The 9349-nt window shown below is 33.9% G+C and overlaps 1 long non-coding RNA gene across 4 annotated transcripts; it reads left to right on the top strand.

Annotated features, from left to right (window-relative positions):
* Window positions 1-5243: 5243 nt before the first annotated feature.
* On the top strand, window positions 5244-7013 carry LOC113782653. Of its 4 annotated transcripts, none has more exons than XR_003469826.1 (3): window positions 5244-5432; window positions 5712-5778; window positions 6693-7013. It is a non-coding gene; the product is annotated as an uncharacterized LOC113782653 (long non-coding RNA). The 4 variants fall into 4 exon arrangements; XR_003469825.1 differs by having other exon boundaries at window positions 6672-7013; XR_003469824.1 differs by having other exon boundaries at window positions 5244-5778.
* Window positions 7014-9349: the final 2336 nt, after the last annotated feature.

Genomic DNA, 9349 nt, shown 5'->3' with positions numbered 1-9349 from the left:
GTTCATTATGAAAGATGAAGAAGTGTCTTATTACATTAATCTTATATGAATGAATTTTTTCCAATGGGCACCTAAGTTCATGAAGAAAAAAAGAGAAAAAAAATGGAAAAGTTTGAAAAGAAATAAAGACTGGCAGGTAGAAGAAGGTGAAGAGTGGAGAGACAAGAAATACACAATCTCAACCTTCGGATAATGCTCAAGGCATCTGGATTTCCCAACTTGCTAAAACTAGAAAGAGTTGACCCAATTATTGAGGAAAATCAGACAAAGCCAGTGCTAATTGCAACTCCCAATGACCATGAATTAAAGAAGTAGGACGCATAGGGTTTGCTACCACTACAGTAAGTGCAATCTCACATGGATGAGATCTCCCTCCGACCTAATCAAAGCTGCAGAGACAATGCTGTCTCTTGATGAAGCGCAAAGCTCGGATAGATTGAGACTATTTTTAATTGATTTAAAGGCTTTTTCACCAACTACTCGTCCAACTTCAACCCGTTTTGGGATTTGACTGTAGGAATCTTTAATCAAGCTAAATTGTCATTTGCAATTTTCTTAATCTTTTGCTACTTGTAAGATCAAGTTTGTCATTATCATTTAAACTGTTCTCAGTCTTTTCCTAGCTACTTGCTAAACCGAGTTAGTCAAAGGTGAAAAAAATATCAGATCACCAGGGTTTGATCATTGTCAGATTTAGGGTTCGAATTCTGAACGTGGCAGTCGAGGGTGGAAAGGGTTTTAAGAGAGGTGACGGGTAAAACAAAAAGAAAATATCAGTATTATAAGGCCGGTATGAGCTTTTCATCTTTTGAAATGTCAATTTAGTCAATTTCCATGCTTTTCTTGGGCTTTTCTTTTCTTTTTTATTTCAAAAATTAGGAAATAAAAGTTTATAGGAACTATTATCAGCACATTACTAATTAATGCAATATGTACTCACATCATTTGTTATTTGATAAGTACTTCTAGTAATAAAAATTCCGAACTGAATGTTTAGGGGTTACTTATCTGAAGAAAAAAAGGAGAGAGAGAGAGAGAGAATAGTTCTTGAAATCTTGCTAGCCATTTAACCTTGTCAAAAAAAAAAATTGTTGGTTGTCAGTTTCCATCATATATATTCTTCTGTGGGTACTAACGAAAATGTTCTAATCCAAGTTTCACCTTAAAATTGGTTATGCAGACTTGTAGTTTATTGGAACCCATAATTTTTTTTTTTAGTTGAAATTGATTAAACAGTTCACCTCAAGTTCTTATATATTCTTAACTTCTTGTTAGGATTGCTGTTACTACTTCATTTGCCTATTCTTGCTCTGAATACTGTACTGCGGTCCCCATGGTTAAAAGGGCATATAACATTTTACATTATGCAAATGTTATTTACTACGTTTTTGCAATGTCTCCTTAAACCTCAAAATTTAAAACAAAAAAAATACACATAAAAGACAAGAAAAGATTTCTACTCTTATTCACTATAAATGATCGCCCTATTTCGTTCTATAATTTGCAGTTTTTCATTTGATAGGACTCATGCTTAATTCACCGAATTTCTGTCACGTTATATTCGACAACACTATAAATTGACAGGAAAATTTCTTTAACTTTACTTCATGTATTGTCTAACTTCATTTTTCTGTTTCTCTCAATCTCTTTCTCTATTGTCTAGCTGCATTTCTTTTTGGTTTCCCGGAAACTACTTTCGTCTACTTTCTACAATCACATCCTGCTTTTCTTGCATGCTATTTCGTGTTTTACATTTATGAAAATGATGTCTATATTTATATATATGCATTATTCACCTTCCATTTTCTTTATGAATTTCCGTTTGGATTGGTCATTTTTTGAAAAATAAGTTTGGCATATACAATGCTACATTAATACAAAAACAAAAACAACTTAAAAAAAACCAAAAACAACCTCATCTACAGTAAAAGTTTTTCGCCTATATTACTATAGTAAAATATTTCAAAAACAGCTTCAAAAATAATTAATCCAAACGGAGGCAGTGTATACATCGACAGCGTTGAATGAATGACAACTACGCAAAAATTGAATTTCTAACAATGATAGTGCATGCAAAACTTGAATTTGAAATTCAATTTTTGCACCTATATATGTCATGGATTCAACAATGATAGTGTATGCACTGTTAGTGTATATAAGATTTACTCTTTCTTTATAAGTCGAAACTTCCTAGCATTGATAATTTCTAACATATTCGGTTTGGCAAAAAAAGTTGTCATGTGACAGAAAGTACCCCTGTACTGCACGATTATACCACTGGGGACGTACATATGTGCTGTGGAGGCTTGAGGCCTTGTGCAGCCATAGGACAGCTGATAAGTGTTCTTTTGTCCCACTTGTTGTGAGTCATTCTAAATTACATGTTCAATAATTACTAAACTTTGGAAGAGTATGGTTTTGAAAATCCTTTAAGCTGCACCAGAATTTTCCCTTTTCTGGTATTGAACTCCATGAGAATTTAATACTAAAACTCCTTTCTATTTTATTTGGATATACATACATACACATATACATACATACATACATACATACACATATACATACATATATACATACATATGTCTGTATGTGCGTGTCAACACACACAGACATGCATATATATATATATATATATATATATATATATAATTAGGTTCGAGCTTTATTAACTGCATAGAGATAAAGAAATGGTCCATGCATTGTCATGGCAAAATTTGCAACTTTTATTTTTCTCCATTTTAGGCAATTTTAGATTGTCAGATTACTATATCGATATAGTTCAAAATTTGAAGATGAGTGAAGGACCAGTAAATGATTATTAAGAGTCAGTTCATGCCTCACAGGTCCCATGAATTGGTTCAACTGGTTGACAAGTACTAAACATAATTTAATAATTAGAATTAAGCAAAGTATTGGAGATTAAAGTCAAGATTGAAAGTACTAAGCATTATTTGCAAATCAGAATTGCCGAATTTTCCAGAGTCAGCAAGGCTTGACTTCTGTGACCCTGAGGATGTAGAGTTTGGTTCAACCCCTCTGCCGAATATTATGAAGATGAAGATGGCTTTCTCAGTGCTGTGATGAGGAAGACAAGGAGATGTCAAGATTATTTCAACAACCCTAATCACATGATTATTTGGTATGGTTGGAACAAGTCTTTTCTAAATCGACAAGCTTATGGACGACTATGCTTTGATTTTCTTCATAGGAAAAACCATTAATATCCCTTATCGTACTCGATTTCTCGATTTTAGTAAGACAGATAAGGGTCTTTGTCAAACTTTTACAAGAATTAGGTGGTTTTAATTTTAAAAGAAAATTAGAACTTAATTAAGAAGATATTGTTAACACTACTAGGCACACACTAGCATCAAGCCTGACATTGTTTTGCAAGTATATTAGTAGTTCATTGTGTAGGACCTCTTTCTACTTATTTTTTATGAGGACAATTAATTAACTGCAGTTCCTTTTCTTCATGTCTGGCAATGCATCAAAAAAAAAAAAACACACACACACACACACACATGCAAAATCAGGACCAAATAATTATACATCACTATGACTATAATTCATTGAGTTCAAGAAAACCACTTTTTGAATTTTACCTGATAATGCATTCCAAAGACTGATAGCAATTGTTGCACAAACAAAAGGGAGCTGCTATATATGCTTGAATAATATAGTTAAAAAAAAAAAAAGGTGGGACTAAAAGGTAATAGGTGGAAGGGAAACATTAGATTTTTTGAGAGAAGAAAGAAAACCCTCTTTTGGACGGCTTTATCCACAACCACCACCATACGAACCTTAATCAAATGTAGATTCAACTCTTTTGAAGTAGATTACAAAGCAAAACCATGTGACTCTATCCACTAATCAAACTATAAAATAAAGTTGTGGTCCTTCCTTTAATTAGAGCTTGTCTAGATGTCATTGTTTGTCAAACCATGGACACCAAAGACGAAAGAACCACCCAAAGCTAAAGACAAAAGGGTGCCCTCATTTGATTCCACCAACATGGCCAATGCAATAGACATTATATAAATCATCAACCGCTATTAATTGATAGGAGGGGTACTGCTATTCTACCCTTTGGTGGTTTGTGCCAACCGCATGATTCCACGACATGAGCCCCATTTTTGTTTTCTTTTCTTTTTCCCCAAATGATCTGTAGTCAGTGATGTTTAGGGCTGTTTATAATTAAGCACCTCAGACTAATCTGCCTGCTTAATTCATCTAGCCTTGCCATATTGTAATGACCAATTTTATGTCAGTTTTCAATTCGAATTAGCAAAAGCAACTTATCTTTGCATGATATACAATACCATCATTCATAATTTGACTGTGAATGAGTTGAATTACTTATTTCAAGTCTTTTAGTGAAAGATACTTCACTAGAAATATTATTGTTATTGCTTTGACTCATATTCCTCAAAAAAAAAAAAAAAAAAAGGGATTCTGTTGTAGTAGTTTCCAGTAAATTAAATGGCGCATCACTTTTTGACTTTAACTCTTTACGATTTGAGCTATTCCCTAACACAACTAGCCCGCAATTTAAAAGGTACAAGAAAGAAAATTATTTGACAGGAGGACAGTTTCACTGTCGTCTTAAAATTTCCTGGATCCTGAAAACAACCGCTAAGAATACAGCATCATCAAGCAGCTGGACAAGCCTGCAGATGTCTCTAAGGCCAAAGGACATTGGCATGTGACAGAAGCAAGCATGCGCAAAATTTATTCTTCTTCTTCAAAGTTCCAAAACTATGAAAATTGCCACCTATGGATTATATTATCCCTTTAGCCAAACGTACTTTTATGTGCAACACTTGTTTTCGGAATTTCACTGTTCTCAACTTCGTGATTTAACCAGCTCATTTTTCATTAGTCTAATTTGTCTCAACTTCTTTGTACATGTTATGTTGCTAATTCCTAGAAAAGTTGGATCAAACCACTTTTGTATTTTTAACATAACATGGACCAATCACCTTTTGTTTTCACCTTTCAACTATTAAGTATTTTTCTAGAATGCTGGAAAAACATACTAGAAGGCCAGTGGTCCCCATGGTAAATTTCTTTTAGCAAGACTAATAGATTTCTCAAGTATACACAAGAGAGAGAAGGAGGGGACTAGGCGGCAACATGTCAATATCAATAGCTGTAAGTAAGGACCAAAACTGGCCATGAAAACACTATATATGGTACTGTTTAAGAAGAGGGCAGAGCGCATTTATAATGTTGAAGAGGAGAGTCACGAGGGATTTCAGGCAAAGTCATGCATGGCTTGTGTTACTGTACCAGCAATCTCACCTTAAAAGCTTCCAAAAATACACAAAAATCCCTATTGGTATTCAATTCTACTTCCTTTATCATCAAGTTCATTTATGTTCTTTCTGATGTATTTTGGTCTGAGAGCTTGAAGCTGCCAGCATGATCTGGTAAGAACAAGTCCATGAATCTTTTGGTGATTCCTGTACTACTTCCATTAAGATCATGAAAATCTTGAATTAGATACCACTAGACTAAAGTTCCAAATCATATTTCATAACCTTTAAAGGATGTATAATTGGCAACAGATCGGCAAGATTTGATCTATATGTTCAAATTTTCTTGCTGTTCTTTCTTACCATGTTTTAGTTTTAAGGGCTTAATCAGAAGGCGTTTGAGAGTAAAGAAACATGTTAGGAAATCTAGCTTCTTAGATTTGGTTTCATCAGGTCATCTAGCAGCTTCAATCGCTCACCAACAATACAATCCAATGAATTTGCAACTCGATTATATCAGGTAATTAATCTTTTTCTTCATTAAATCTTCCAGATTATAATCTCCCTTGATGGTTAGCTTTTAGTGCATTCTTTAATTATTGCATAAAATATATGTTGTTTCCTATCTTTATAATGTTGATAAATCTCTTTAAGATCCAAGTATAAAACTTGGCATTCGCGTGTAAGGTCTTGTTGTGTAATTAGCTGCATTAGGACCACATTTATCTATTAATGTCCACTTAAAATCTAGGCCAGCATTATCTAATTGAATTAAAATTTATACTTTTCAACAATCAAGATAATGACTCAAAACACAATAGATCCCTTTCCTTATATGCAATAGGCCTATACATGCTTGCATGTGCATTGATAAACTTTATGCATCTCCTTGCGCGCACCGTGGGCTGTTGTGTCTGTATGACTCATTTCTTTGTCTCCGGACTGCATATGATCCAGGAGTCAGTACAATATTAAAACAATCCCAAGACTCAAGAAAAGCATACTTTTTTTTTTTTTGTTTTGCAAGAAGTAACTAGTTAGAATCCTAGTGATTCGTGTCCTTCCAAAATCAAATGATTGTGATTATGATCTACTTCCTTGATCTCAAAATTGCATATCCCGGGGGCGGGGGAGTGTTGATTTGTTTGGACATCCCATATAATCTGTTATGTTGACTAGTAAACAAACTTCTATCTGATTTTGTGTTTCATTGTGGCTTTAGATTGAAATGATGATGATGCAATAAGTTTTGGTTATCATGATATTCTGTGATTGTAGTTGTTTATAGGCTGTGGAAGCAAAAGCATTACTCTGGAGATGTTAACTCTTCTTGTTTCTATAGTTGTTGTAGTAGCTATTGCATATGGATGCATTCAATTTTTTGATAGTAATTTTGTGCCTGATAATTTGCAGCTTTTCTGTAAATTTGGACAGGTGTCCAAATGCTTTCACATGATGCCCTTTAGCCTTTACAGTAGTCTTACTGTCTCCTAGTGATGTAACATAAAAAATGCAGAGCAAAATAGCTTATTTATTTGGACCAGAAAGAAAAGAAATTAAACCTCTTGTCTGTGTCTTTCAGTGGTTCTGATGGATGAGCTAGAAAGTCTCTATCATTGATTCATCCTCTTTGTCTATTTTTACGACAAGCAGTCACATTCATTTTTAAGAAGAGATTTATGGTACAAATTCTGTACAAGTTAAATTATACAGATGTATTTCATACTACAATCAACTGTACTTTTCAAGTTTCTACTTTCCTTGTTCAACGGGAGATGTTTGTTTGTTCCTCTACTTAAATGATACGATCATTGTGGAAAAGAATCCATAAAAACTCGGAGGTTAGGTGCCAATGATAAGCGAAGAGAGTGAAAATATAATACATGAAAGCTATCTGCATTTCATTGAATGTTTGCTGTTAGTTCACTGAAACACATTAGACAAAGTTCGGGATGAAGTACTGTGTGGCTGTAATCCCATACCCTATTGTGCTCAGAGCTTGAAATTCAATTTCAATTCATTTAATTTAGCCAAAAAGCAAAAAAGAAAGGAAAATAAATAGAGAGATCTAAGTTCAAGTTATTGAAGTTCTTGGAATATTAGCTAAATATGGTTGTAGCTGTTTCAATCTGATTTATGTATGCTTGGAAAATGCTTGAACTCCGAATGGCGAGTAGTAAGAATCTACAAGCTGCTCTGATTATAATGAAATATCTGATTAAGTTCCCTGTTGCAAGTCTTAACACCCGCAGCTTCTGAATTTGATTCATTTCTACGATTGATTTATCAAGTATTAAAATTGTAATGGTACCGATGAATGACCTTTTTACTGATGATACATGAATGGTTCATGAATATTGAAAAAATTCACTGTTTTATTCTCCCATGTTAGCTACGTCACTTCCCTTGTGTCCGCTATCTATGGCTGAATAAAGATTTCTGTTCTGAGAAAAACAAGAAGTGGTCCGACTGTCTCTTCTGTCGTATTATCATCAAGGGGTCCTAAATTTAAGATAGATATAGCTGAAGGAGTGAGTTTTGGAGGCTTTATATTTCACTGACAAATGCATCAGCACAAATTTGGTCTATTTTGTAGATCATACTGATCATCGTTGGATGTAAATTGTGTGGTTGCCTTTCTTTTCCTTGTGAAGCCGTTTTCTTCTAAAATTGTCAAGATCATTACTTAAGCTCTAATTTACTATTTCTACTGCATTTCAAGTTCTTTTTCTTGAAAATAAAGGGAGAACAGATGCGTTCTCTCGTGCACTAGTTCATTCTCCATTTATTTTTTTGTTCTCCACGAATTTTGTAATGGCATCAGTATATTATTGCCTTGCCTTGCATCATTCATTTAGATTCTAAAGTTAGATATTGATGACACAATATGTCCCTGAGTTGATTGTGTGAGTAATTTTTCAGCTGATGTAGCATCTGCATTCGTTTGAAGGGACTTCCAAAAGTGAAAGAAAGGCTTGTTAAAGCGCAGTTGACGTTTGTAGATGACCTTTCTTTCCTCTACTCTTATGCTTGTCAAAGTGCACCTAACCTTGAGTTCCTTCGTAAATTAAAAATAGAAAAAGACTTCACTAGACATGGTACATAGTTTCAAAATGCAAAAACATAAAGATACTACTCATTTTCACAGCTTAGAGCGAAAATTATTAGATTGAACAGATGAACCTATTCATCTTAGTCCTCCCTTTTTATGCCTCATTTATCATGATTAACTAGAAGGCTCATACTACCTTGTAGTTGATAATTCTCTAAGCTGATGTGAGGATCACACTCCAAAAAAAAAAAGAAGAAGATGGTTTAAAAATCAATTTATTTATCTTTTATAGGCAGGTTTTTTGAGGCCTCTCTCTCTTTCTTTTTTTTTTTTTTTTGCTGAGTAGCTACTAGCCTGTTCACCATGATCATCATCATCATCATCATCATCATCATCATGGCATCAAAGTTGGAGTCATAGGGAACAAATTAATGAATTAGAGTCCAAGAGTGGTTGTTCAAACTTAAGAATCTGGTTGTGCTTTCACTTATTTTCCATGTGAGGTTGGAGTTGTTCATTCTTGATTAGCTTTTCAGGCAAGTATAAGTCATGTCAAAGACTGAACTCCACGGCTTTAACGAGGAGCAGTTGATAGATACTGCATCATTAGGAAGATTGATTAGTCTGTTTTTGAGCAAAGAAGTTTGGTTACGCAAAATCTTGTGACCCAAATCTATCTAAGCTCAAGCAAATGACATGAATTACCACCGACAAGAAGAACATTGCTTGATGCTCGTGGAGTTTGATCTCTATCTCTTTTTTTTTTTTTTTTTGGTTGACAATTACATGACTATAGATGATCTTTTTACTTTTATGCTTGAAGGACTATAATTTCGATTGAAGTAAATACTTACTTCCTTTATAACATACGTGTTATGACTAGGGGAGAATTTGAGGTTCAACTTCTTACCAGTATCACGTCCAAATAATATGTATATGATAAACAACACACACACACACACATATATATATATATATATGTATATGTATATAAAAGGAGTTTTATTATTTTTTTGGCCTCATGGAAGTTAGATCTGTG

This window comes from Coffea eugenioides, chromosome 9, assembly GCF_003713205.1.
Source record: "Coffea eugenioides isolate CCC68of chromosome 9, Ceug_1.0, whole genome shotgun sequence".
Taxonomy (NCBI): domain Eukaryota; kingdom Viridiplantae; phylum Streptophyta; class Magnoliopsida; order Gentianales; family Rubiaceae; genus Coffea; species Coffea eugenioides.
Note: the sequence above shows the minus strand (reverse complement) of the source record. Positions and strands in the feature narration are given on the sequence as shown.